The sequence below is a fragment of the Sparus aurata genome, chromosome 20, assembly GCF_900880675.1.
Source record: "Sparus aurata chromosome 20, fSpaAur1.1, whole genome shotgun sequence".
Classification (NCBI taxonomy): Eukaryota; Metazoa; Chordata; class Actinopteri; order Spariformes; family Sparidae; genus Sparus; species Sparus aurata.
In genome coordinates this window covers 1,292,835-1,319,880 of record NC_044206.1, presented here as the reverse complement: position 1 = coordinate 1,319,880, position 27,046 = coordinate 1,292,835, and the positions used below count along the sequence as shown (strand labels likewise).

The window sequence follows — 27,046 nt, the reverse complement described above, 5'->3', positions numbered from 1 at the left end:
GGTAATGACTTGGCAGGCACTAGGGTGCGCCCAAGTGATCCTGAAGACGCTCCGGCGGGAGTAGGGCAGAGTGAAAGTGTCACTCCCATCATGTTAGAACAGCCATGTGAAGCACCACAAACTGTAATTTTAGAGAAAGACCACCCTGAAGTGTTTGCGGCCTGTGTTGTGACAAGATCAGGATCACGGTCTCAGGAGCTGGTGGATGTTAAGGCAGACGAATCTGTGGTTGATCTGTCTGACACCTTTCTGGGTCAGGTGGCTGGAATGGAGGAAGGCAATCAATTTACTCGAGAAGCTCTGATTAAAGCACAGTGCCAAGAATCCTTAATAGCAACTCTCAGGAAGACGTCTATGTCTTTAGAAGAAAGCCAAGGGGTAGCCACAGGATATTATTTACATCACGATGTTCTGATGCGAAAGTGGCGCCCATTGCGCCGCCTAGCTGATGAACACTGGACAGTACTCTCACAGGTGGTGTTACCCAGTGATTTTAGGAGAGAGGCGATGCGTTTGTGCCACGAGAGTGCTTGGGCCGGTCATTTTGGTGTCCGGAAGACACAGGACAGGGTTATGCGAAATTTTTACTGGCCCGACGTGCGCAAAGACGCGACCAATTATTGTAAATCCTGCCATGCATGTCAACTGGTGGGTAAGCCCAACCAAACTATTGCTGTTGCACCGTTGAGTACCCCTCCGGTTATGGAAGAGCCATTTTCTAAGGTTATGATTGATTGTGAAGGCCCCCTCCCCAGAACTCAGAAAGAGAACGAGTACTTACTTACTATCATGGAAGTGGGTACTAGATTGCAGAGGCGGTGCCGTTACGTAGCATAAAAACTAGACCTGTGGTGGAAGCCCTGTTTCAGTTTTTTCTCTCGTGTTGGACTCCCAAAGGAAATACAGCATGATCGAGGCACAAATTTTACATCAAACCTGTTTCAGGATGTTGTGTGTCAGTTGGGCATTAAGCAAGTCATGTCTTCTGCCTATCACCCACAGTCCCAAGGCGCAATCTAGCGTGCAGTGGCTAGGCAGAATCTTCAGGCAGCGAAGAGCGAAATGAAACAACAATATGACAAGAAAGCGATACAACACACATTTGCAGAAGGTGATAAAGTTCTGATATTGTTGCCCATGAATCAGTCTAAGTTGGGGCTAAAGTTCTGTGGACCTTATGTTGTAGTCAAGCGTGTGGGTGAGTGCAACTATGTTGTTGGCACCCCAGAGCGTAGACAGAAGACGAGGTTGTGTCGTATAAATCTGCTCAAACCTTACATTGAACGAGATGTTGAGAGCCAAGTGTGTCTTGTAGCAACTGTGGAGAGTAGCGAGCCTGATGAGGGGGAGGATGATCCCGAACCCCCAGAACCAGTATCTGCTCGCTTACTCAACTCAGGAATGCTAGTCAATCTTAGCCAGCATTTAGAGTATCTACTGCCTGAACAAGCACAAGACACTGCAGAGCTTATAAAGAAGCACCCAAGCTTATTCAGGGACACACCTGGTCTTACAGATTTGGTCTCACATGATGTAGATACAGGGGAGGCTGCCCCAATTAAACAGCACCCGTATCGAATTCCCCCTTACAGGCAAGAGGCTGTTAAGGCAGAGTTGTAGTATATGCTAGAGATTGGCGCTATTGAAAAGGGTGCCAGCGAATGGAGCTCTCCTTTAGTACCAGTTATGAAGCCAGATAAGACGGTACGCCCATGTATCGATTTCAGAAAGGTCAATAGTGTGACAAAGACAGATGCTTATCCCATCCCTCGGTTGGAGGATTGTATCGATAGAATTGTTCAGGCTAGCTTTGTATCCAAGTTTGATCTTTTAAAAGGATACTGGCAGGTGCCATTAACTCACAGAGCAAAGCAGGTGTCAGCTTTTTTGTGATCCTGATCAGTTATACCTATGTCGAGTGTTGCCTTTTGGCATGAAAAACGCCCCAGCCACTTTCCAAGGCTGATGAAACACTATTACAGCAGGGTTAGCCAATGTGGTAACATATATTGATGATGTTGTTGTGTTTAGCTCGTCATGGACGGATCAAATCGTGGATATTGATCAGCTGTTTGAGAGATTGGAAGCTGCTGGCCTGGTTGTGAATCTCCCCAAGTGTGAATTTGGGAAGGGCCAAGTTACCTACCTAGGCCACTTAGTGGGGAGAGGATCAGTTAGACCTAGACAAGCTAAGATACAGGCAATTGCAGATCTTCCCACTCCTACAACAAAGAGGCAGTTAATGTGCTTACTCGGGATGAGTGGATTTTACCGGCGTTTTGTGCCCAACTTCGCTGAGGTTGTAGCTCCCCTAACAAATCTCTTGAAGAAAGGCATAAAGTTTGTGTGGACGCCTGAGTGTCAGAGTGCAGTAGAGAAGGTGAAGGCTATCCTGTCATGTGAACCGGTGCTAAAGGCCCCCAATTTCTCTGTCCCATTCAGGTTGGCAGCTGATGCCTCAGACCTAGGCATTGGGGCTGTCCTTTTGCAAGCGGATTCACAGTGAATAGAGAAGCCTATCGCCTACTACTCTAAAATAGAGTGAAAGAGGCAATGACTGCAGTGGCTGAAACGTTATTCAGGGACCATAAAAGACAGAAATTTTGTCTGCTATTGCCGATGTACAGCTTGGCGCTAATACTGTGGCAAGGAGAGTGTCTGCGCTGTCTGCAGATGCGGCAAAACCGCTGGATTCAGACATGAACAGGTGCAAATGGTTTTCAATCCAGTGTGATGAGTCTGTCGACTCCAGTGATACAGCCCAGCTAGCAGTTTTCATTCGCATGGTGTTTGATGACTTTTCCACCAAAGAAGAGTTCTTGACCTTACTTCCACTGAAAACTACTACCAGGGGAGTGGATATTTACAACGCAGTGAAGGACTACTAGCCAAAAAGATCCCAGTTGAAAAGCTGGTGTCTGTAACAACTGACGGTGCACCCACAATGACAAGTCGTCACTCAGTATTCATTGCTCACTGCAAACTAATCGATTATTTTTTGAATAATCACACACACACACACTTTGAAATGAGGGACGCTGTTTGCTCCGCGCGTCTGGCATCACATGTTCTTTGTCTAGTAGTGAGATAGCTGGCCATTGACTGTTGCTGTGATGACGACGGGCCTCCACTTTCTATCGGGTGCTTCGCTCTCATATCACTGTGCATGGTTGACGTAGACTTGTGATATGCAAGCTTTGCCTCGCAGAGATTACACTGCACCTCTGTTTCATTTGTTTTTTTTTAAATAGTTCCATACGGAACTTTTTGACAGCTGCAGCACTCTCTCCATGGCTCCAGCTTGTTTCTTCTTCTACGGTGGCATCTAACGTCAGCCCATCACACAGCGTATCAAATGCTATACTGCCCCCGTGCGGACGGCACCAGTAAAACAAAGGAATATTTTTTTTCAGACATGTTTTACTAATCGAATATTTATGATTCAACGACTATTCGAATAATCGAAAATCATTGCCCATCCCTAATCCAGAGTGGCTGCTGGATCTTGCTTTCCTGACTGATGTAACTGAGAAAATTAACCACCTGAACCTACAGTTACAAGGCAAAGATAAAAAAACATATCTGATATGATCAGTGCTGTCAAGGCATTCAGTGCAAAACTGTCATATTCAGCAAGTGAAAAACAAAAAGTTTCAGCACTTCCCCTCTGTCTCCAAGATGTTACACAGATGCAGCCAGTGTTTTAAATGTTTCCAAGTATTGTGACCTCTTGTCAAGGCTGGGACAGGAGTTTGCAGACAGATTCAGTGACTTTGAGAGACTTGAGCCCTGTGTGACATTTATGGCCAACCCTTTCATGGATGTGGACACAAGTGAGATTTCAGGACAGATGGCTGAACTTTTCTGTGTTGATCCTGTTGAAATGGAAATTGAGGTTGTAACACTTAAAAATAATGTGCAGCTTAAGTCTCAGCAGCATTCTAAACATTTCTGGAATTTAGTAGACCCAGACAACTACAAAAACCTTCACCAAGCAGCTTTGAAAATGTCTGCTTTGTTTGGGTCTATATGAATACCTCTGTGAGTCAGCCTTTTCTGGTATGAATGTAATGAAATCAAAGTTCAGAACAAGACTGACTGATGACCATTTGAATGACTCCATAAGAGTGAACCTAAGTGGGTATACTCCTCTCTTGTTGACTCCATGCAGTGCCAATCATCTCACTAACTAAAAAAGACTGTGTGCATCAAGAGCATGTGAATACTCTTGTGAAGTGTGATACAGTGACATGAGCAGATATAACAAAGTGATGACTGAATAGTTAACGATATGTATTTGTAATGGCATTGTTTTGTTTTGATAGCATTCTTATTTCAGTTTAGCTAATAGTGTGAGATACAAACCAAAAAGTATACAGAAAAACAAAATGCACATGATTTATTGTTTGTGATGTTTTGATACAAAATGTGAGCTGTGGACACTGATATTTTTGTAAATGTTCAGTTAAAACAAGCTTATTGAGTTTGTTTGGGTTAAAATACGGTATAAGAATAAATGTTACAAAATATGAGTAGCTCGCATCCATTTTGATTTTGTAAAAGTAGCTCTCAGAGGGAAAAAGGTTGGAGATCCCTGGTTTATACAGACCATAATCCCCTTGTCTTTATTGATAAGTTTAAAGGGAAGAACCAGAGGCTATTCAGGTGGAGTTTGGTCTTACAACCGTATAATCTTGTGATCGAACATCTGCTGGGGAAACTGAATGTCATAGCAGACACTTTATCCAGAGGGTGAACCTCGTTCTCTCTGAGGATGTGACAAAGGAAGGCTACCCTCATGAAGGCAGAGAACAGTTTGAGCAGGGCAGTGTCCGATAGGACTAGAGGGTTTTGGGCTTGAGCTTATTATCCTGTTATACGGTCATGGTGCTCTTTGTGCCAGAGACTAGACAGTTATTATGGGAATATTTGCCAAAATCTTATGTAAATATTGGTCTGTATACAGCGGTAGATGTGCCGTTATGATAGATGTTGCCTTTTAGGTCTATAGAACAGACTGGTGGTTTTAGGAAAATTCAAAATGTCTTACTATAAAAATTATAAAAGGGGGAAAGGGAGAGAGAGAGCCAAAAAAAAACTTAACAGAATTAAATAAAAAAAAAAAGGGAAAAAAAAAAAAAATCTTTATATTAGGGCCGGGACTCGATTAAAAAAATTAATCGAATTAATCAGAGGCTTTGTAATTAATTAATCGAAATTAATCGCATTTTAATCGCATATAAATATTTGACCTGAGAAGTGAGAAGCAATTTTTTTCACATGGATTTTAGTATACCATTGAATAATGACTGAATACAGAAGCTTAAGCAACAAAACATTGTTTATTTATTTTTTCAAGACCAACAGACCAGTGCAATTTTTGCCATAAAGTGTAGCAATAGCTTATTTAAGGATACATTTCAGAGATTCAGGTAGCCTTTAGGTAGGTAGACCTTCTGTAAACTATAACACTTTGTTTTTTAAGTAAAACACAATACTTTCAAGTACATTCAGAACATTGGAAACCCTGACTATTAGAAAACATCTATCTTCAGAGGCCATAACAGACTTTACCAACAGCTGATCTAAACAAATCAATTTCAGTCCAACTCTCTGTAAATAACCTTGGCCAAAACAATAAACAGTTCAACATAAAGTGCCAGTTGCAACAACAACATAATAAATAGTTGCTTAGCATTTAGGTGATATCTGAGGCTTGATATGCTGCGGTGATACGCGAACTCCTTCTTGCATAATTTGCACACAACCGTGCTCTTGTCTACGCTGCCATCCGTCCGCTTTTTAAAACAAAATTTCCCATCCACGGGGCCAACAAAAGCGGTCTCATCTGCTTCTTCATTCATTGTTGTTGTCTGAAGTCATGAACGCTATGCATGAACGTTAGCTGGTGCTTCAGTATAATCGGAAACTCATCCAGTGAGAAACGTTCCGCGGTGCAAAAATGAGTGCGATTAAAATGCGTTAATTTTTTTAACGCGTTATTTTTTGTGTAATTAATTAATCGTAATTAACGCGTTAAAGTCCCGGCCCTACTTTATATATATCCAGGGGTCGACAATATAAATGGCCCGGTGGCCCGGATGTACTTTTAAAACTGTCAGGGCCACCAGAACGCTCCCAAGCCCTGGCCCGGTGGGGCCATTGAAAAATAATGCCTTGAAAAAAGATAACAAGTAAAAAAATTTAATAAATCTAAGTTCACGTTAATTCCCTGTGGTTTGAAATGATTTCTGTGAAATCGTCTCGGTAGCTAATTACCGCTAATAGTGTTAAGAGATCCCGACCCGATCAAAGACAGAGAAATCTACTTTCTGTGCGCAGCGAGCGCTGTGCCCTGGGACGTCAGCACACCACCTGCAAGCAACTGCAGTGTGCACAGCTCGCTCGCTCCTGCAGAATGCGTGGCGCTCGCTCACTGCTGCTGATTGAAGGTTGTCACTAGAACCGATAAGAACCTTTTTTCGTTACTGTGAAACTTTGGCCTCAGCGCGCGTTGTGTCGAGTCCTGTTGGGACCGATGCGGACGTTACACGCGGGCCAGAGCACACGCTGGGCCTCGGTGCGGCTACAGTCGAGCTAGCGGTCCGTTTATGTGAACGCGGCCAATCGTCCAGCTGCTCCAGCTGCTCGGTGTGCGCCACAGCGGTGGTGCGCGTTTAGACCATAATACATCCATGGTTTGGAGCAGAGAAAAAACAAACGTGTGTAAACACAAAATAGAGCTGAAAAATGAAACAATGAGTTGGATTTGCATCAGTCTGTGGAAGCAGCCTAAAAGTGAATGAATGAGAACAACAGTTCTATCATTGAACTACTGGAAGATAAAAGTAATTACTACATGACTGTCCGTTTGTGTGGAGGCATATACCATTTTAACTCTGTTTTTACTTCATTGTTAAAGCACAGTGGAGCTTAAATACAAGTTTGATGTGAAACAGTTATTCATTTATTTATTGAATAAAGTAGCCTAATGATTTTTTTTTTTTTCTTAAATCGTGGTATCGAATAAGTATCGAGAATCATAGAAATGTACTAGTATTGGTATCGTAGAAAGTTCCAGCCTTGATGGCTAGACCGCAGGAATTGGGTGGGATATGTTGAAATTGTCAATTTGTCAATTGACAAATTGGGGAGGGACTGTTACGGACGGGTTAGGTCTTTTCCTTTCTATTTCTTTGTTTGTTTGGAGCTGGTTGTGTTGACATGTGATGCGCAGCTGTCACCATGGTTACTGTGACGTCACCTCCGGCGCAGTCGGTTGGTGCGAGGACTGATTGTTCATCTAGTCCACCTGGAAGACGCCGCAGGAGAGAGTGAACCGACACACACCAGACTGACGCCAGTGTGCCACACACCGCTAGTAGTTGATGGACCCATAGCTTCTCCGAAGCGTTTTACCCTTTCGAAGACGGTCGATAGCTTGAGTTTATAGGGCGCTAGGGACACCTCATCATCACCCGCTTCCATGAATCCTCCCCTCGTTCTCTCACCCATGAACTATACTGACTCAGTCAGCACATTTGGGCTGGTCCGCTCAGGAGAGCGGAGCATGGGCTGTTTGAATGTCGAGAAAGACGCTGACACCGAGGCTGAGCAGCTGGAACCGCCATCAGACCGGTGAGCACAGCTGCGCCCCTCCTTCCCCTCTGTTCACCAGCCAGCTCTGTGTTTCTTTTCTTTTTCTTTTCATACAGTACATCACATTGTGGTGGAACAACAACAGGTTTGAAACGTATTGTCGTTCAGCCATAACAGTCCCACAAAGAGGAAATTTGCTATTTGCATTTCATGTTGATAAAGTTCAAACCCTGGACTATTAGCCTGCAAAGTACATTAGTGCACTAAAGTACAACACAAATGACCCAGACCTGGTGGAGGTCTGTGCCCTTATCAGACCATTTTCTAATATAAATTACAATATATATTATAAATAATTGACAAAAATGTATGCTATAATTATATTACTAATACTGATTGACTTAAAATAGATAATTAAGTGGTGGTGTTGATCAGCATACTTGTGAACACCAGCGCATGTTATGGTGAAGTTCATGTTACCAGTGTGAATGCTGCGTTTGCATACAGAGATGTGTGGAACCACATCGGACTGTTAAACAGTTAGGTTTACCCCTGACTGCCTCGTGCAACTCTGATGGTGAAAATAGTTAGCTTGTCACAAAAAAAACCTCGCTTGACTTACATCTGGGGGATATTTAACGTTATGTTATCTCTCGCTAACCTGCAGCTCTTTGAACTCTTTGCCGACCATCCTAGGCTTGTTGAAAAAGCAGACGCACGGAGTGAAATATGGAAATATTTAGCTTACGTTGCCGACAGTAAGGGCAAGCCCACGGACACCACAAAGCCCGCCTGTAAACGATGCTTTAAATCCGTAATGACCAAGGAAGCCAACACGTCTGTCTCGTTCTGCTCTGTGACTGTCTGTCACCGTGAAACCACGCCCACTCTGACTGCAGGCAGTGAGGGAAGCAGAGAGAAGCTGCACACAGACACGCTGCTCCGCTGTCGCACAAAGTTCATAAAGTACCGATACTAATAAAACGTGAAAAAGTATTGTTCTTAACGGCTGGGTACCGCGGTACCTGTCTAGTATCGGTTTACTGTGCAACACTACTTGTTACCCTTTTCTGAGGCATACTCATCGATGATGGATGCAGGGACCGGGCCGAGCTCGTAGATAAAAAGCGTAGAGTGCTCCATTCTTCTCTTGCTCCCCACCACCAGCAGCCAAAACAAACAACACCTCGAGGTCACATATGATCTTCCCATTGACTTTCACTCCTTTTGTCTTGAATTTCATTGTCACTACCTTATTTGAGATGGGTGCATGAAATCCTCCAGTAAGCGATGAAGAGAACAATGTGCTCATGTCTTGCCTGATCTTCACATTCACCTTTCCATCAGCCACCTGGCCATTTATGATATGGTAGGGTAGGGTAGAAGACTATGTGGTGAGTGGGTGAGAGTTTTCCCATAGCACACTCAGGATTTTAGCTTGGTCCTCTGCGTCCAACTCCAGCCATCCTTTACCCTCTTCTTTGTGTCTGTTGGGCTTCATTGTCTTTTCCAATGCTTCAGCATCATCATACATCTCATCCAATGACTTGGAGAGGTGGGAGCAGATGCCGAAAGATTGGAACCACACTGTGACCTGCTCAGGGTTGGTGGAGATGCCCTTCATGCCTCCTACTCCCCTCCCTTGCTTGATGCATGTCTGCTCCCCAAACATATCTCCACTCACTGCAGCTGCACCATCTGAGTGGCAGCACACATGGCTTCCGGCGAGAAGGTCATCCTTGGCAGTAGCAGGAAGGTACTGCATGTCGTGCAGATGCCATGTGATCCATCTTGAATAGTTGTGATGACCAGCGGCAAAGAAATAGGGCAGCATCTCTTCAAGGCATTGTTGTTACAGCAGCCAGTCACTCAGTGCGTTTACATGACACTCAAGAAAACCGAATGACTGGGTTAGTCTGACTATGAACGGATTTTTAAGATGCATGTATACACCTTAGTGTATAAAATGGGACCGGATCGGAATTCTCATAGTCGAATTAAAACACCCAGATTATTCGATTGATAGTCGCATTACTCCTGCATGTATACGTTTCATCAGATCGCATTTTGCGTTCTGTGCAGGCGCAAGATATTTTCCCCAGGGCCGTGAGCCGGAAGTAGACGGGCGGCGGCGGCTTTCCTCCGAAATCCCCGCAAGAAAGAGCGCCATTGTGCACCTAGTTTGTGTAATTATCATGTACACCATATACGAAATGTACAAAGATGTAGCTTCGTCTCGCTCTTCGTACGCCATCTTTCTTGAATGCCGAGGCAGCTGGTGACGTAAAGAGGTCAGCCGGAGGTGGCTCTGTTACCACTAGTTGAAATGGATACAGCGCCACCTAGCGTACCGGGGTATGACATGCTGCGGCCCAATAATCCGATTTTCTCACCGGCATGTATACTCGGATAATAACAGTTGTCTGGTTGAGTAGCAGAGTCGAACTATGGCTGTAATCCGACTCAGCTGTGCATGTAAACGCACTGACTGTCTCTTTCATAGGGCCCTATGAAATCCATTTTATTTTTTCCCAATTTCCGTTTTATTTTTTCCCAAATTCCGTTTTTTCGGTTTTAGTTTTTGGCAATTCCGTTTTTTCCATTTGAATTTTGGAAATCCAATTTTTTTTTTTACCTTTTACTCTTATTTTACTACAAAACAGTATTTCTCTGATGTAAATGACAAGATGTACACAAATTAAATAGAAATTACCTTAAATGTATTGAGGTGACAAACACATTTCCTCAATACTGTACTGTAGAGTACACTAAAGTGCATCAAAAACATCTCATTTCATCATGTCTTCATACAGTAGTATATTTTCATTTGGGTTTCATTGAATAAAAACATGGTCAGCTCTCAGGCAGATCCAGTAAATGTTTGCATACCAAAATTGTTCTGAAAATTTAAGTTGTAAATATTAAAAAAAATTAGCAAAGATGACCAACAAAATGAGAAATTATAATCGTGACGTTATGTCAATAACATACTAACCAGCTAGCAGTGAAAACACCAACCCTCCCCCTGTCCTCTGAGCTCCCAGCCCAGGCAGAGTCAGCTAAGAGGGCTGTGGCTAACGGGGCTAGCTAGCTAACAGCAGCTACCGTTAGCAGCAGTTAACAGTCACTCTGGTCTGGTGATATGCCGATAATATGAATCGGACAGGTGGCTAACTCTCTCGCATTACAACTTTAATTATGATTTCTCAGGTCTGGTTCTTTGCAAAACAACAGTTCACCTGACACATACAAGCCGTTCGGGAACTGCTCGGCTCTGTACTGAGGGGTTAATGTCAAGTCTCTCAGTTTTTTCGCCGACGCAGACGGAGCCGTGGGCAGCCGCTTCGCCATGCTTACATTGTTTTGACGGGGGGGTGGGGGGTGGGGACTTGTTGTGCCACCCAGATTTGCTTCCCACCGTGCAGTTTTCCTCAGGCATACGTTCCTCTTCCTCACGAAAACAACATTTCAGTGGAATTATGTCAAATTCTGCGTTTAACAATAGATTCCGTTCTAATCGGCCAATTCTGCAATTCCGTCCGCGATTCCGTGATCGCGGAAATCATAGGGCCCTACTTTCAGCTCGCCAGAACTTGTGAGCTATTAGGGTTGGGGTGATGAAGCAAAGTAGGCTAACTTTTTTTGGTAGTTGTGGTAACATTAACTGTTGATGTATTAATTACTGTGGATTAAGTCTCTGGATTTTACTCAAAAGAACTCCTACCATATTTTAACAATTTAAGCCACCCCAAGAGGCGGCTTAGAAGTAGGCTATAGAGATATTAGGCTATATATAAAAATTGTAATGAAATCTGCTGATATTTGATCAACTTGCTTGCATTGATATGATCCAAATATAAAAAGCTCTGTTTTTTCCATCTTTCCATCAAGCCAATATTCCGCTGAATGCAGTAAACACAGTGGCAATGACACAAAGTTGTGCAGCCAAAAATACATAAGCAGAACTGAAGAAATTTGAAGAATTGCATCTCAACATTCACACCAATGACATCGTGCTCTCTTGATTCTGAAATGCATGTCCAATGTATTAAGCATATAATTAACCTCAAAATCGATTCAAAATTAATAAAAATCAGCCCACCGGGAGTTGAAATATGGCCACTTTTGGTTTAAACTGCCATTTTGAATTTTGAAAATGTCAGAAATGGATTTAGCATCCATAATAACCCCCCAAACACTCCAATATTGTCCAAATCGGCCAAGCACTTAATGAAATATTGCCCATATATAGTGATCAATGCTAATAATGCAAATTATGCAAATTGCCCAACATATGCAAGCATCCGGCAGTTTCTTAGTGCTGGGGACCCAAACTGTACATTTCTGACATAAAACTTTGGTGAACTCAACATTTCCGGGTTCACAATGGGGCTCTATGGGCTGACAAAAAGACTATAGACTGCTCACCTCTTTGCAAATGCAACTGTAATGACTCATAATTATCAATTACAGGGCCAATAAAAATGATACTTTTTCAATACTTTGACATGTAATAAAGCTTAAGTTATGTAAAGGTTCATACACACAAATAAGAATATAAAATGTTAACTTTGGGATTCATTTGAACTTCTATCTTGTGCAGGAACTTGAAAATCACTGTATTTTAAGCATATTTCAGTGATAATGATATACTGCTAATATGAAGTTTTTTCAGAGGGCTCCTAGGCCAAAATTACACTATATAACATGCAAAATTTGGTGCTTTTATCACCTCTGTAACAGTATTTTCACGACGCCACCGGACTAAAGGTATAGCAGCTAACTGTAACATGAAAGAACATAAATAAAAGCCAACTTAATAGTCAAATATTTTCAATATTTCCCTCAATTTCAGAAAATTAAGTTAAGAGGAAACTACCTGTTACCACAGACTAATTTCAGTTCAGACTGATAGTACTGCACCTCAGAGAGTCACTAAGATCATTCCAGGAAGTTCTGATGTGGAATTTCAAAATGAAAGACCTTTAAAAGTGTCATATTTTCAACATTTCCCTCAAATTCAGAACTACATTGAAAAGAAACTACCTGTTTACATAGACTGATGTCATCTCAGATTTCTAGTCCTCCACCTCAGAGAGTCACTTATATAATACCAGGAAGTTTGGATGTGGACAGATTTTTGCTAATATTTCCCTTTTTAATTTCAGATTTACAATCAAATTATTGACTGGTATTATATGTATAGGTCACGTGTAAGGCTTCACACCGTCACAGGGACCTAGATAGGATGTATAAAATGTCAATCTAAAAACAGTATTTTTTGATTATGATCCCCTGAGGCTAGGGCTGCACGAAAAATCGTTAAAAAATCGCGATCTCGATTCACACATACACGTGATCTCATATCTACACACAGCGATTCTGAAGCATTTTATATCTCGAGCTGAATCACAAACACGTGCTCCTATTTTCCTCCCAGATTTTTCGAAGCGCCCCCAAACGCAGCACTGCCTCTGCCTCCTCCCTCAACCTGTGGTAAAGCGTCTTTACAACACGTGATTCAGTGGCGGAAGCCCGCCTGCAGTTGAGTGTTTGGAAGGAGTGAGTGAGAGGCCATTTTTAGACAGGGCAGCAAGCCGCCAATCTGCGCATCCTTTGGGCGGCTAGGTCCGTGGTTTTAGACAGAGGGCGGCAAATTGAGGGTCTGTTTAGGTCCGCCGATTTGCCGCCTCGGAGGGTACACTCATTTCCACCTCACCTGCTAGATGAGCGACTGGACAGCCACTGAGATCCGGGAGATGCTAGCGTCTCCTGGATCTCTAGCTGTTTCGTTGTGTTAGCTTGTTGTTGTAGCGCAAGCGAGAAACGGTCGCTACTTTCAAATTAAAAGCTCCCCGCTAAGAACCCAGTTCTAAACTCAAATGGTGTGCAATGTAAAGCTCTTATTTTGAAGACAAATTCGTTATCAACTGTTCACAGCCCAACTTCGGGCTTCATGTCATGTCACATGTTTACGTGATGAATATTACGCCTCCGTTTTAGAAAGCCGATCAAAGCAGCTATCACATATCACCTAGCCAAAGATACGGCCCCAATAAACACTGTACAACATGAGGGATTAAAGGATGCCCTCTCATTTTTTTCTTTTGTAAAAATCATTTCTCATCCAATGATAGAACTTGAACAAAACAAAAAAAAACATTGCCTTGGCAGAGGCATACTACAATGTTTTTTTACTCATCAGTGCAATAAACATTTTGTGAAAAAATTGTGCCAGAGAAGAGTGATATCAATTCTAAGCAAAAAAAATCGTGGTTCACATTTTTTCCAGAATCGTGCAGCCCTACCTGAGGCTATGTATAAAATTATCTGCAAATTGATGATCTAATCGAGATATTAGAGGGCTTTAATTTTGAAAGTCCTGATGAGAACTTCCAGCTTTTATCTGAGTGACTCTCTAAGGTGGAATACTAATTCTGAATTAAAATTACTCAGTGGAAACAGATAGTTTCCTCTTAATAACAATCTGAATTAAGAGAGAAATATTACAAATATTTCACATTTTAGCGGCCTTTAATTTTATAATTCCACATCAGAACTTCCTGTTATTACATGAGACTCTCTGAGATGGAGTACTATAACTCTAAACTGAAATTGGTCTGTGGAAACAGGTAGTTTCTTTTTAATATCTCTCTATAAAAGCAAATAACCTCTGTCTGTCTGTCTGTCTGTCTGTGTGTGTGTGTGTGTGTGTGTGTGTGTGTGTGTGTGTGTGTGTGTGTGTGTGTGTGTGTGTGTGTGTGTGTGTGTGTGTGTGTGTGTGTGTGTGTGTATTCCTCAAATATCTCTGGGGATCAGGATCAGACTGACCTGAGAGTTTCAACATGGCTGCTGCGTGGTTCAAGGGTGTGCTATTTCGCATTTGTTTGGACTGCAATGATACCGTTAATAAATTATTTCATAAATACTTTACAAATTCCATGAGCATGTCCACCGGAGCCACTACAGTCACATGCGCACCAGAGCCAATCACTTTACACCGTGGCCATGCGCGCACCAGAGCCAATCTCGGCAGAGCTCAAGCCCACGACATACCTGAAGAAACAAGCGGATTTATACCTGCAGCGGCGCAAGCTGGACCGGGATTTTGCAGGCGGTTCGGCCCCGTTCTGTTCTGTTCTGTGCATATAAACTGACTGTTGTGAATTGATGAGATTAAACGAGTCTGGACCGAGTCTGTTCGGGTCTGAGGAGATCCGGAGACGCGCAGACAACAAAGTGGAATCAGATCTGTGGATGTTCGTGTGTAGCTAGCCGCTAGCTAGCAGCTAGCTGCTAGCAGCTAGCTACACGGCCCACCTCCCGAAGCGACGGACCGGAAGCATCGGCACGTCCAAAACCGGACCTAGGGTGAATAATGTCCGCCACGCTTTTTCGCGAACATTGCCGTCACGTTTGCTTTGTGTCTGGTGCAGGAAGAAACGGTAAAAACGGGCTTTTGTCACGAAAGTGTCAAAGCAGCAAGTTTGGTTGTTGAGGAACAGGAAGTTGTGGGAGGGACCTAGGCGGATGATTGACATGCAACGACGGTCGGTGTGTGTGAGGGTTGAGAGATTTGTGACATTTAGCGTGTTTAGAGTGTATAGTTAGTGTGTTATGTAGTGTTTGGTGTAGTGTGTAGTGGAGTCGGTTTTTCGTTTAATGAGTCAGAATAATGAGGAGAAGCTGAATGTGGAGCAGGCAGTGCAGCTCTTTATTCAGCAGGAAGGAGCACAGGCAGACCTGAGCATTGCCTGCATTTAAATGTAAATAGTTGCATATAACTTTGTAAATTTTTTAAATGTATGCACACATTTAGATAAACAAAAATTTATATTTGCATCATAAGTAAAAAAAAAACAAAACGGTTTGTTAAATATATTTGTGGTTTTCACAGTAACTTTTTCTACTCGGATTTCATGTTGTTTTGTGATTTTAGGTCCATTGTGTTAATACAGTATGTCAAAATAAAAAAAATAACTGTACAGTCACACATGTGAGGTTGTGCTGAAAATAATGACACCAAGTAAATAGCTTTTATGATGAAATATAGTGGCAAAATCAAAAATAGTCAAAAACAGCCAATTATACCCTGGAATATCGGATTTCACCACAAACCTAAATATCCCTGACGTCCCACCTTCAAACACAGCCTCATTTGGCCATCCATGAAAAAGCTGCTTAACCTCCCACTTTTTTATAGGAATACACTTTTCTTACGGGCACTGCACTAGTATATCTTAATTTGAGGGAAATGTTGAAAATATTTCAAACTTCAGAGGGCTTTAATTTTTAAATTCCACATCAGAAGTTCCTGTTATTACATGAGTGACTCTCTAAGGTGCAGTACTATCAGTCTGAACTGAAGTAAGTCTGTGGAAACAGGTAGTTTCCCTTTAATGTCAATCTGAATTTAAGGGATGTACATTAAAAAATATCTATTTCAGAGGGCTTTAATTTTGAAATTCCAAATCAATACTTACTGGAATTATCTGAGTGACTCTCTGAGGTGGAGTACTATCATTCTTAACTGAAATTAGTCTGTGGAAACAGGTAGTTTCCTCCTTTAACGTAAAACTTAAGTGGGCTTTTATTTGGAAATTCCTCATCGGATGCTCAAGATATTGTTTGTATGTTTATGTTGGACTAATTATTCACACAATTGAAATGCCATGGCCTCCATCTTCTAAGGCTTCAGTTTGATCAGAGTTAGGATGGTTAAATGAATTAAGTAAATAATCAATTAATTAATTCCTCATCCATCCATCCATTTTCTTCCGCTTATCCGGGGCCGGGTCGCGGGGGCAGCTGCCTGAGCAGGGACACCCAGACTTCCCTCTCCCCGGACACTGCCTCCAGCTCTTCCGGGAGGATCCCAAGGCGTTCCCAGGCCAGCTGTGTGACATAGTCACACCAGCGTGTCCTGGGTCTTCCCCGGGGTCTCCTCCCGGCGGGACATGCCAGGAACACCTTTTTCCGGTCGAGAACCATCGCCTTGGATTTGGAGGTGCTGATTCTCATCCCAGCCGCTTCACACTCGGCTGCAAACCGCCCCAGGACATACAAGGACCGTACAGCCCTTAACAGAGGGCCTCCGACCCCCTACTCCCGGAGCACCTCCCACAGAATGCCACGAGGGACACGGTCGAATGCTTTCTCCAAGTCCACAAAACACATGTGGACTGGTTGGGCAAACTTCCATGAACCCTCGAGCACCCTGCGGAAGGTATAGAGCTGGTCCAGTGTTCCACGGCCAGCACGAAAACCGCATTGTTCCTCCTGGATCCGAGGTTCAACTATCGGCCGAATTGTCCTCTTCAGCACACTGGAATAGACTTTCCCAGGGAGGCTGAGCAGTGTGATCCCTTACTTCCGGTGTCCACCACCGGGTTCGGCGACAGGCACCGGAGACCTTACGGCCACAGCTCCGGACAGCGGCGTCAAAAATGGAAGTGGAGAACATCGTCCATTCGGACTCAATGTCCCCAGCCTCCCTCGGGATCTGGTCAAAGCTCTACCGGAGGTGGGAGTTAAAGATCTCCCTGGCAGAGGGTTCCGCCAGACGTTCCCAGGAGACCCTCACAATACGTTTGGGTCTGCCAGGTCTGTCCAGCTTCCTCCCCCGCCAGCGGATCCAACTCACCACCAGGTGGTGATCAGTTGACAGCTCAGCCCCTCTCTTTACCCGAGTGTCCAAGACATACGGCCGGAGGCCAGATGACACGACCACAAAGTGGATCATTGACCTCCGGCCTAGGGTGTCCTGGTGCCACGTGCACATATGGACACCCTTATGCTTGAACATGGTGTTCGTTATGGACAAACTGTGACTAGCACAGAAGTCCAGTAACAAAACACCACTCGGGTTCAGATCGGGGAAGCCGTTCCTCCCAATCACACCCCTCCAGGTAACACTGTCGCTGCCCACATGTGCGTTGAAGTCCCCCAGTAGAACGACGGAGTCCCCGGTTGGAGCACCCCTCCCAGGGACTCCAAGAAGGCCGGGTACTCTGCACCGCTGTTCGGCCCATAAGCCGAGACAACGGTGAGAGTCCTATCCCTGACCCGAAGGCACAGGGAAGCGACCCTCTCGTTCACTGGGGAAAACTCCAACACATGGCGGCTGAGCTGAGGGGCTATAAGCAAGCCCACACCAGCTCGCCACCTCTCACCGCGGGCAACTCCAGAGTAGAAGAGAGTCCAGCCCCTCTCAAGGAGTTGGGTTCCAGAGCCCAGACTGTGTGTGGAGGTGAGCCTGACTATTTCTAGCCGGTACCGCTCAACCTCCCGCACCAGCTCAGGCTCTTTCCCCCCCAGCGAGGTGATTTCCATGTCCCCATGGCTAGAGTCACCATCCGGGGTTTGGGTCGCCGGGGCCCCCGCCCACGACTGCCACCCATATCCCACTGCACCGGCCACTTCTGAACCCTCCCGCGAGTGGTGAACCCACGGGAGGGCGGGCCCACGTTGCTCGTTCGGGCTGCGCCTGGCCGGGTCCCGTGGGCAAAGACCCGGCCCCCAGACGCTCGCCTGCGAGCCCCAACCCCGGGCCTGGCTCCAGGGTGGGGCCCCGGTGACGCCAATCCGGGCGACGTGAACTTCCTTGCTGTTTTTTCTGTCATTAGGGGCTTGTGAACCGATCTTAGTCTGACCCGTCACCTAGGACCTGTTTGCCTTGGGAGACCCTACCAGGGGCATTAAGCAAACATAGCTCCTAGGATCATTCGGGTGCTCAAACCCCTCCACCACGATAAGGTGCCGGTTAATTCCTTAAATGCTCAATTAATTAACTAATCTTTCAATTAATTCATCCATCAATTAACAGACTGACTGAATGAATGAATTCATGTGAACTTGGAAATTGTGTTCATAGGTCGGTGCTTTTATTTTGAAATCTGTTCTTGGACTGCATTACCGTAATATCAACTATATACAGGCACCACAAAATAACTGGGGGCTAGTTTGACCGGGATTTATGGAGTGGAGGCTGGCTTGTCTGCAGTACTGGTCAGATGAGGAACAGTCACTGGTCAGGTCAGACGAGAACAGGCACGGTTCAGGTCTGACATGGAACAGTCACTGGTCCGGTCAGATGAGGAACAATCACTGGTCAGGTTTGATGAAGAACAAGTCACACTTATTAACGAATCACTTTCCACTGGTCAGACTACCACTAACTACCTGTGCAGAACGCAGAATCCGAATCCAATCTGGTAGAACGTATACATGCACAAGTAATGCAACTATCAATCGAATAATTTAGGTGTTTTAATCCGACTATGAGAAATCCGGTCCGATTTTAGTCAGACAAAGGTGTATACATGCATCTTAAAAATCCGATCATAGTCCGACTAACCCAATAATTCGGTTTTGTCAAGTATCATGTAAACGCGATGTGTGTGATCTGCAGTGGTGTTTCAGTTGGTACTTGCAAAGCAAGGGCGTAACCATGGTATAGATATTGGGGGGGGGTTTAAATGAGAGCCCTTCCCCTGAATTTTTTTTAAATTTCCCACAATTTTATGATATTTTATTAGGGCTGTCAAACGATTAATTTCTTAAATCGCGATTAATTGCAATTTGTCCATAGTTAACTCGCGATTAATCGCAAATTAATCTCTATTTTTTTGGCATATTTTTTTCTGTTCTAAATGTACCTTAATGTATTTTTTTATGTTCTTAATACTTTTGACAACATAAGAAAGGGCAAATATGCTTGCTTTATAAAAATGTTTATTCAACACTTCAAGTCATGCAGGAAAATAAAAGGCTCAAAAAATATCCCCTTACCATAAATGGGATCAAAATATGGTGATATCTGCTTTTGGCGAGGGGGGCGGGGCGGTGGGCTCTCTGAATCTGCCATGTGTTTGGCTTGCAAATGATATCTGAGACTCGACGTACTTCCGTGGCAACTCATTTCATGTCGACAGTACGTGCAGATAAATTTTGTCCGATCGACCAAACCATCTGGCAGTGTTTTGAAAGTAAATTTGCCGTTCATAAGTCCTTTCTCCATTTCCTTTCACTTTCGCTTTTCAGTCCAGTGTTTTTCCCAAACGCCAACCCTGCTTCTTCTTCTTCTGATTCCCTTTCTTATTCTTCTGCCACCCTCTGGATCAAGACTACAGGTGCCATCGACGGCCGTAAATCAAACAATGCGAGTTTCGATTTTTTTTTTTTGTAATTCACTTTTTATTGCTTTTTAACAGTACAACAAAAAGACCAACATACATGAACAATGTCAAGAACATACCAACATGACATGAGAGGCAACACAAACAACAACAACAAAACAAAACACACACACAAAAAAAATAGACAATTAGATTACATGAAGTAAATTAATCCAGACATACAAATAATTATATCTACATACACAGGGTTGACACCTCCACCGTCTCTCCCGACTCTCTCACCCCCACAGTCCCCGCCCCACAACACATGATACTTTTGTCACAGTCAAGACACAGCTCCCATCCACATAGAAATTCATCTCCACTGCCCCTCTAATCATCCATCTCGTACAAGCCTTATGTAAGGACCCCATATTTTCATAAATACTTCCTCCTTATTGTTCAGTCTGAAAATCAGTTCACTGGCTATTTTGTTAATTTCTTCCAACCATTCATTAAATTGTAAAATATTTTTTGTTTTCCAGTGTCTTAAAACAATCCTACACCCAGTAGTAAGGGCCAATCTACACCATAGAGTTTGCTGGAGTGATATCTCTACTCCCTCTGTTACTATACCCAAAATACACAGGGCAGGGCTCCGAGATAAATCTATCCCGAATACTTTGTTAATGAATAATATTATATTTTCCCATAAGTTTTGTGTCTTTTCACATTCATACAACATGTGTAAAAGTGTTCCCCTACTCCTCTCACACCTCCAGCACAACTAAGAATCACAGAGCTTTAATCTCGCCATTTTACAAGGAGTCCAATAAAGTCTATGTATGATTTTATATATAATTAGGCGGGTCTGTATTTCTCTAGATATCTTATACCAGGATCTGGTTATTTCCTCCCACTGCTCCCCAGATATCTCACCCTGTAGATCCTCATCCCATGCTCTCTTGAGGCCCTCCAGCTTTGGTGGGTGAGATTGTCTCAAGACTGTAAAATTTCGATGCACCATCCTTTAGCCCCTTGGTTGCCCTGTACTAGTTTTTGTAACTCAACAGGGGGAATTCACGTTGTGCAGACAATATACAGCTTCTTAATTGCAAATATTTCAAAAAGTCTTGTTTAGGGATTCTGTATTTAGTTACCAGTTGTGTAAAGGACATAAAATCGTCTCCCTCAAAAACATCTCCAATAAAAATAATTCCTGCTTCAACCCATGGTCTCCAATAGAGAGTTTTTTTAATCCACTTTCAATAATTTGTTATGCCATAGGGATGACTTTGTAGTAAAAGAAGGGTTTATGCGAATAAGACGATGTGATGCTTGCCAGGTTTCTCTTGCAAACAACAACAAAGGATTCCTAGACGGGATTTCTCCCCCAGTTTGTGAGATAAAAGCTTGTAACGGGATTGGCTCTGTAAGTTCCTTTTCAATCAAAACCCAACCTGGAGCTTGGTCCTCTGTAATATATATTTTGGCCAGCTGGTTAACAGAAAAGGCATAGTGGTACAGGTCCACTCTTGGCAGGTTGAGGCCTTCATCTTCCTTTGCAGCCCACATTTTAATTCTATTTAAACAAGGTCTTTTACCTCCCCATAAAAAAAGTATTTACCACTGCATTGAATTTTTTAAGCAGTGAAGGAGGAAAGCTCATGGGCAGTAGGTATATAATATAGTTCATTTGTGGAACCACCATCATTTTAAGAATATTTATTCTTCCCAGCAGAGATAATCCTATTTTACCCCAATTTTGTAAAGTGCACTCGATTTTCAAAATTAGAGGGAGAATGTTTTCTGTCATTATATCTTTTAAACCCAGTGTGAGCTTTATCCCCAAATACACTAGTCCTGAAGAAAGCCATTTAAACTGCCAGTTCTGTCTAATACTAGGTGGGCACATTCTAGACAGGGGCATTGCTTCTGATTTTCCCCAATTTATTTTGTAACCTGAGATATGAGAAAAGGTATCAAACAAAGAGAGAATGTGAGGGACAGCTGTTTGTGGATTTGTGGACAGTAACAAAATGTCATCCGCATACAAAAGTAATTTGTGTTCCATCCTTCCAGCTTGAATACCTTTGATATTTGTGTCGTTTCTGATGGCAGCTGCTAAGGGTTCCAACGCCAACGCAAATATTAGGGGGCTCAGGGGACAGCCCTGCCTTGTACCCCGGTGAAGGGTGAAATGTGGCGACATCTTTCCATTTGTAAGCACTGAGGCCTTGGGGTTACAGTATATAAGTCTAATCCATTTTGTAAAAGAGGAGCCTAATCCAAATCTAGATAGCGTCCTGAACATATATCCCCACTCCACTCTATCAAACGCTTTCTCAGCGTCAAGAGAGAAAGCAACTACAGGTTCAGTGCTATTTCTTACCTGCCAAATTAAATGGAGTAACCTACGAACATTGTCCGCTGATGACCTTCCTCGAATAAAACCAACTTGGTCTGTATGAATAAGACTGGGCAGGCGTGCCTCCAGCCTTAGTGCTAATATCTTGGCTAATATTTTAGCATCTACATTTATTAAAGACACTGGGCGATAGCTTCCGCATTTCTGCGCATTCTTGCCTTTTTTATGTATCAGAGTAATTACTGCTGATTGCATGCTTTCTGGCATTGTGCCCCTTTCGTTTGCATCCTTGAATACTATCACTAACCTTGGTGCTATTAAGTCCACAAATTCTTTATAAAAATCTGTTGGTAGCCCATCATCGCCAGGGGATTTCCCAGAGCTCATTTTTTTAATGGCTTGCTTAAACCTCACCTAAAGTTATATCCCCCCCTATTTCTTTTTGTTTTTCGTCAGACAGGGTCGGCAGATTCACCTTGGACAAGAATTTGTCTATATCCTCCTGATCAATTGCGCCTTGTGATGAATACAATTTTTGGTAAAATACTCTAAATGTTTCATTAATCTCCCCTCTGTCTGTCACTGAAGTCCCAATTTCATTCTCCACAGAGGTTATTAAAGTGCGATTATACTGTTGTTTAACTCTCTGGGCCAGAAACCTCCCTGCTGCTTCACCTTGTTCGTAGTGCTTCTGTCTACATTGAAACAGTGCATACTCTGCTGTCTTCTGTAGAATAGAGTTTAATTCCAGTTTCATTTTGTTAAGCTGTGTAAACACTACTGGATCTAATTGGGATGCATATAATTTTTCAAGATCTTTAATTTCTTTCTCCAATTCAATTAATCGAATAGTAGTTTGTTTTTTCAAATAGGAGCTGTGTTGTATCCTGTCAAGCTTTAATATATATACCAGTGAAAGTGGAAACATGTGAGAAATGACCCGGATTTGATGTCTCCCTGTGTTAAAAATGTGCACATGTATGAAACAAAAAAGAAAGAGAAGAAAAAAAACAACAAAAAAACACACACATAAAAGCCGAAAAACCCAAGTGAGAACCTTGAGAAGAACAAGATGGTTCTCCATAACTCCTTAAACCAAAACAACGGAATAATATGTCCGTGAAGCCTAAAGTCCTGACCCACCAAACACTGCCCCCTCCACACACTTCAAATACACTATCTTATCTGAACTTAACTCAACATGTATTTTGTTCAAACAACCAGATAAATCCAAAACCTAAGTCATATAAAGAGCAGGAGCTCAATGTCCTTTACTTAGGTCCATCTACAGAGAAGTAAGTCACTAATTGTGTCTGATTTACTCCAAAATAATATAATAAACCTGCTATTGTTATACAGTTATTGATTTTTTATTTATATTTTTTCCCTAAGAGAAAAGGAACAAATGCAACAATATCACAATGATTTAACTTCTTTACACCCTGGTGAACACAAACATATTCAAACAATATAGATATGATATTATGTACCTGGAGACCAGAGTGTGACTCACATAGTTCACCTGAATGGAGCCTTGAGCGGCTCATCCGACATCTCCAGTATTCAATAATATCCTCAGTGTCGCTGAATGAAGCTTCTCGCCTCCTCTGGAGAAGTGAAGGTGTGTCGGGTATTATCTGCCACCACTCTCAGCACGGCTGGGTATAACATGGTGTACCGAAGTCCCTTCTCCCGCAGCTGTTTCCTCACTCCGTCGAACTTCTTGCGCCTCTGAATAACGTCCTGTGAGAGATCTTGAAAAAAAGATACTCGCTTGCCTCTCCATTCCACACGCTCCTTCTCCCGGGCCGCTCGCAGCACTGCTTCTCTGGCTCCAAACTTCAGGAAGCGCACCAGGATATGTCGGTCTCGGTTGCCCCGCTGACCTGCTCTATGGGCGCGTTCGATTTCAAAGTCCGGGCCCATTTCGATGCTCAATGTTTCCTCCAGAAATGTCCGAACAAACTGTTGCATGTCTCGTCCTACGGCTCCCTCCACTATTCCCACTATACGGACATTATTACGGCGGCCGGCGTCTTCTAAGTACGTTACTTTCTCTTGAAGCAGTGCAATGGTTTTGGTAGCCGTTGCCACCGTAGCACCCATGCTTTGGTCTTTATCTTCCAAGGCTGAAATATGAGTCTCAGCCTCAGCCATTCGAGCTCCAAGTTTCTCCACCGTTCCGCACCGAACTGCATCCATGCCCGGTTTTAACTCACCCATACTGGAAGCGATGTTCTGTAATAGCGTTTTAATGATCATTAGCTCAGCCGCCGTGTCCGTCTGCGGTGGATTTGGAGCGGCCGCCATGTGCTCCTCTGTGCCCTCCTGGGTCTGTCGAGTTACACTTCTCAACCCGTACTGCGAAAGAGTTTTCTGGACCTGTTGCATATTAATATGAAGTTGCAATCCTCCACACGCTTATTTGCTGTATTCAAGATATATCAATCGTTAAATAAAGGAGGGGGTATGGAGAACGGCTTCGTAGCAGTTCCCCTACGCGGCCATCTTAGGTGCTCGCTCCACCGGAAGTCGTGCGTTTCTATTTTTTTTAATACCGATTGTTAATCGCGCGTTAAAAAAATTAACGGTGTCAAGAGGATGTTGCGTTATTAACACGTAAACGTGTTAACTTTGACAGCCCTATATTTTATATATGAAAATTCACACATTTAGAAGTTTTGAGGACAACATTGACCATTTGAATTCACATGTAAAGGAATATTCACTGCGATAGTGGATGCCCCTCCACTTTGTTTTGTATTGGTCAGTTGCTTAATGTTTGATTTTAAACACACCTACCAATTACAATTATGACTTTTCCAGTAGTAGTACTAGTTTTATTTACTGCTGACATGTAGGCCTAGGTCAGAACTAATGTTATCAAGCTGTTTAAGTTCTCATTCAAATTTCTCACCTGATCATCTGTATCCCCAGAGCATGTCCCTGCCTGGCTACTGTTTCGACCGTGCCTCTCCCTCTCCCTGTGTGTCTGTGCTGCCTACATTGTGACCAGATACCATTATTTTACCAGAAGAACAATGACTGACCTTGATGATCATTTTAATTTTCACTCCTGTCCCATCCCGTTATGGATGGTTGGGAAAATTGGAGAGTCCTCTGCCTTGCCGCACTGGATGTGGAGGATGTCGAGGACGTGTACATGTTCACGTTCATGACAATTGGAACGATCGCTTTGGGATTTGGAATCTTTATGCAATATTGGAAAATGAGAAAGATCGCTACTGAGCAGACCAGTGCGAGGGCGGACAACGCCAATACTCGGAGTGCTGTGGTCGGGATACGCTCTGACATCTCAACAATCCGCGAGTTTGTGATACAGATGCGAGTTGATGTAGCCACCAATCGGGAGGACATGGCGAAGCTAACAGCGATGAAAGCTGCAGAGGAGACTGATGAATAATATAAAAATGCATTAAAGGGCTCTTACACCATCCCAACACCATCTCAACGAATAATAAATACACTGGACTTTTGCTCTCTGTCGATTGGACATTCTGACTTTGTGGCAAGCCTGGCTATAAGATGAGGCCATAAGATGAGACTGTTGTTCACTCATGATGGACTAATATGGACACATGTGCAGACACACATGTAATCTGTATGTACTGTCTAGAGCTTGAATTCAGCTCTGTATGCTACTGCTGTAATATGTTTTGTCAAAGGTCATAACAAAAGAAAAAAAGAGAAGAAAAGAAAAAGTAAATTGCAAAAGACAAGAAAAGATCAGGATAAAGATTTTATCCTGTGGGTAATGGGGGCGGGACTTGATAAGCTTTGGCTTCTCCCGCTTTTCCCTTTCGGCCATGTGTGTTGTATTATTTGAACAATGATGAAATGTGATGTTTATGAATTGACATGCCCGAAATAAATAACATAAATATTCAAATATTCAAATCCCAATCCCACAGAAAAAAATCTTGTCCCGTCCCACTCCTGTACCGCTCCCATTTTTTTTTTCTTCTAGTCTTTAGGCAATACACTGAATTTGATTTGATCTTCTCCCCATTCTTTTTAGATTACTTTGTGTTCTGCATTGTTATTTCAAAAGATATGGCAACATGAACAGTTCATCTGTGGTAATATAGGGAGGCATTTATTGCCTTAATCGAAACAAAAAACCTTACTTAAGGGCACAAAACGCCAATTTTCATGACGTGTTTTTGTGATTGCTCCTTTAAATTATTAATAAGTTAAAAACCAGGACAGGATTTGAGCAAAGTTTATACATAAATAGAAAAACCTTTATTATCAAACGTTTTTGTTTAGAACATAACAGTAACACAACTACAATACAAAAATTATATTACATATCATATTCAGTATATTTATTTAAATTCCAGTAATTGTAATCATTTAAATACACGTTTTAATGGGAATGTGTCAAGGTTATTAACCTTGTTGTTATTATTATCATGGTCTAAGCCTAATTTATACTTTTTGAGTTGGCTAACAAATGATAAATGACTGTTGTACTTTGAAAATTGATATTAACTAATGCTGAAGATGACTAAAATATTATTCTCACCACCATTATCTACCTGGATATTGCTGGACTGAAAGGCCTCTGCCTCTGGGTCGGGTCTGGGTCTGTCAGGGTCAGGTGTTGGGGGATTTCTCTCCTCTCTGCGTGTCTTTAGTTCCTCGTTTTCTTCCGCAGCTCATGTGCTTGAACAAATCTGTAGTGTTACCACTGTATTTTACTCCCTTCTTACAAATGATACATGTTGCCGTTGTGTCATTTTCGGCCTGAAAATGTGCCCACACAGCTCCTCTTCCTCTCTGCCACTCCTCGGCTCCGTCTATGTGCTGCTTGCATGCTGCTGGCTGAGCTGCTTCAGTGTACTGCTCCGCTCTGTGAGTAGCAGCACTTGAAAGCAGCGGACACAGACAGCCAGTTCGCCACTTTAAAGAAACCGCCACAGTGCATAAGGGAGAGAAA

The 27,046-nt window shown here is 43.0% G+C and overlaps 1 protein-coding gene across 1 annotated transcript in view; it reads left to right on the top strand.

The window, feature by feature from the left end:
• Positions 1-27,046, top strand: part of mtr (5-methyltetrahydrofolate-homocysteine methyltransferase) — a 155,335-nt gene that overhangs the window by 14,559 nt on the left and 113,730 nt on the right. The window lies entirely within an intron of this gene.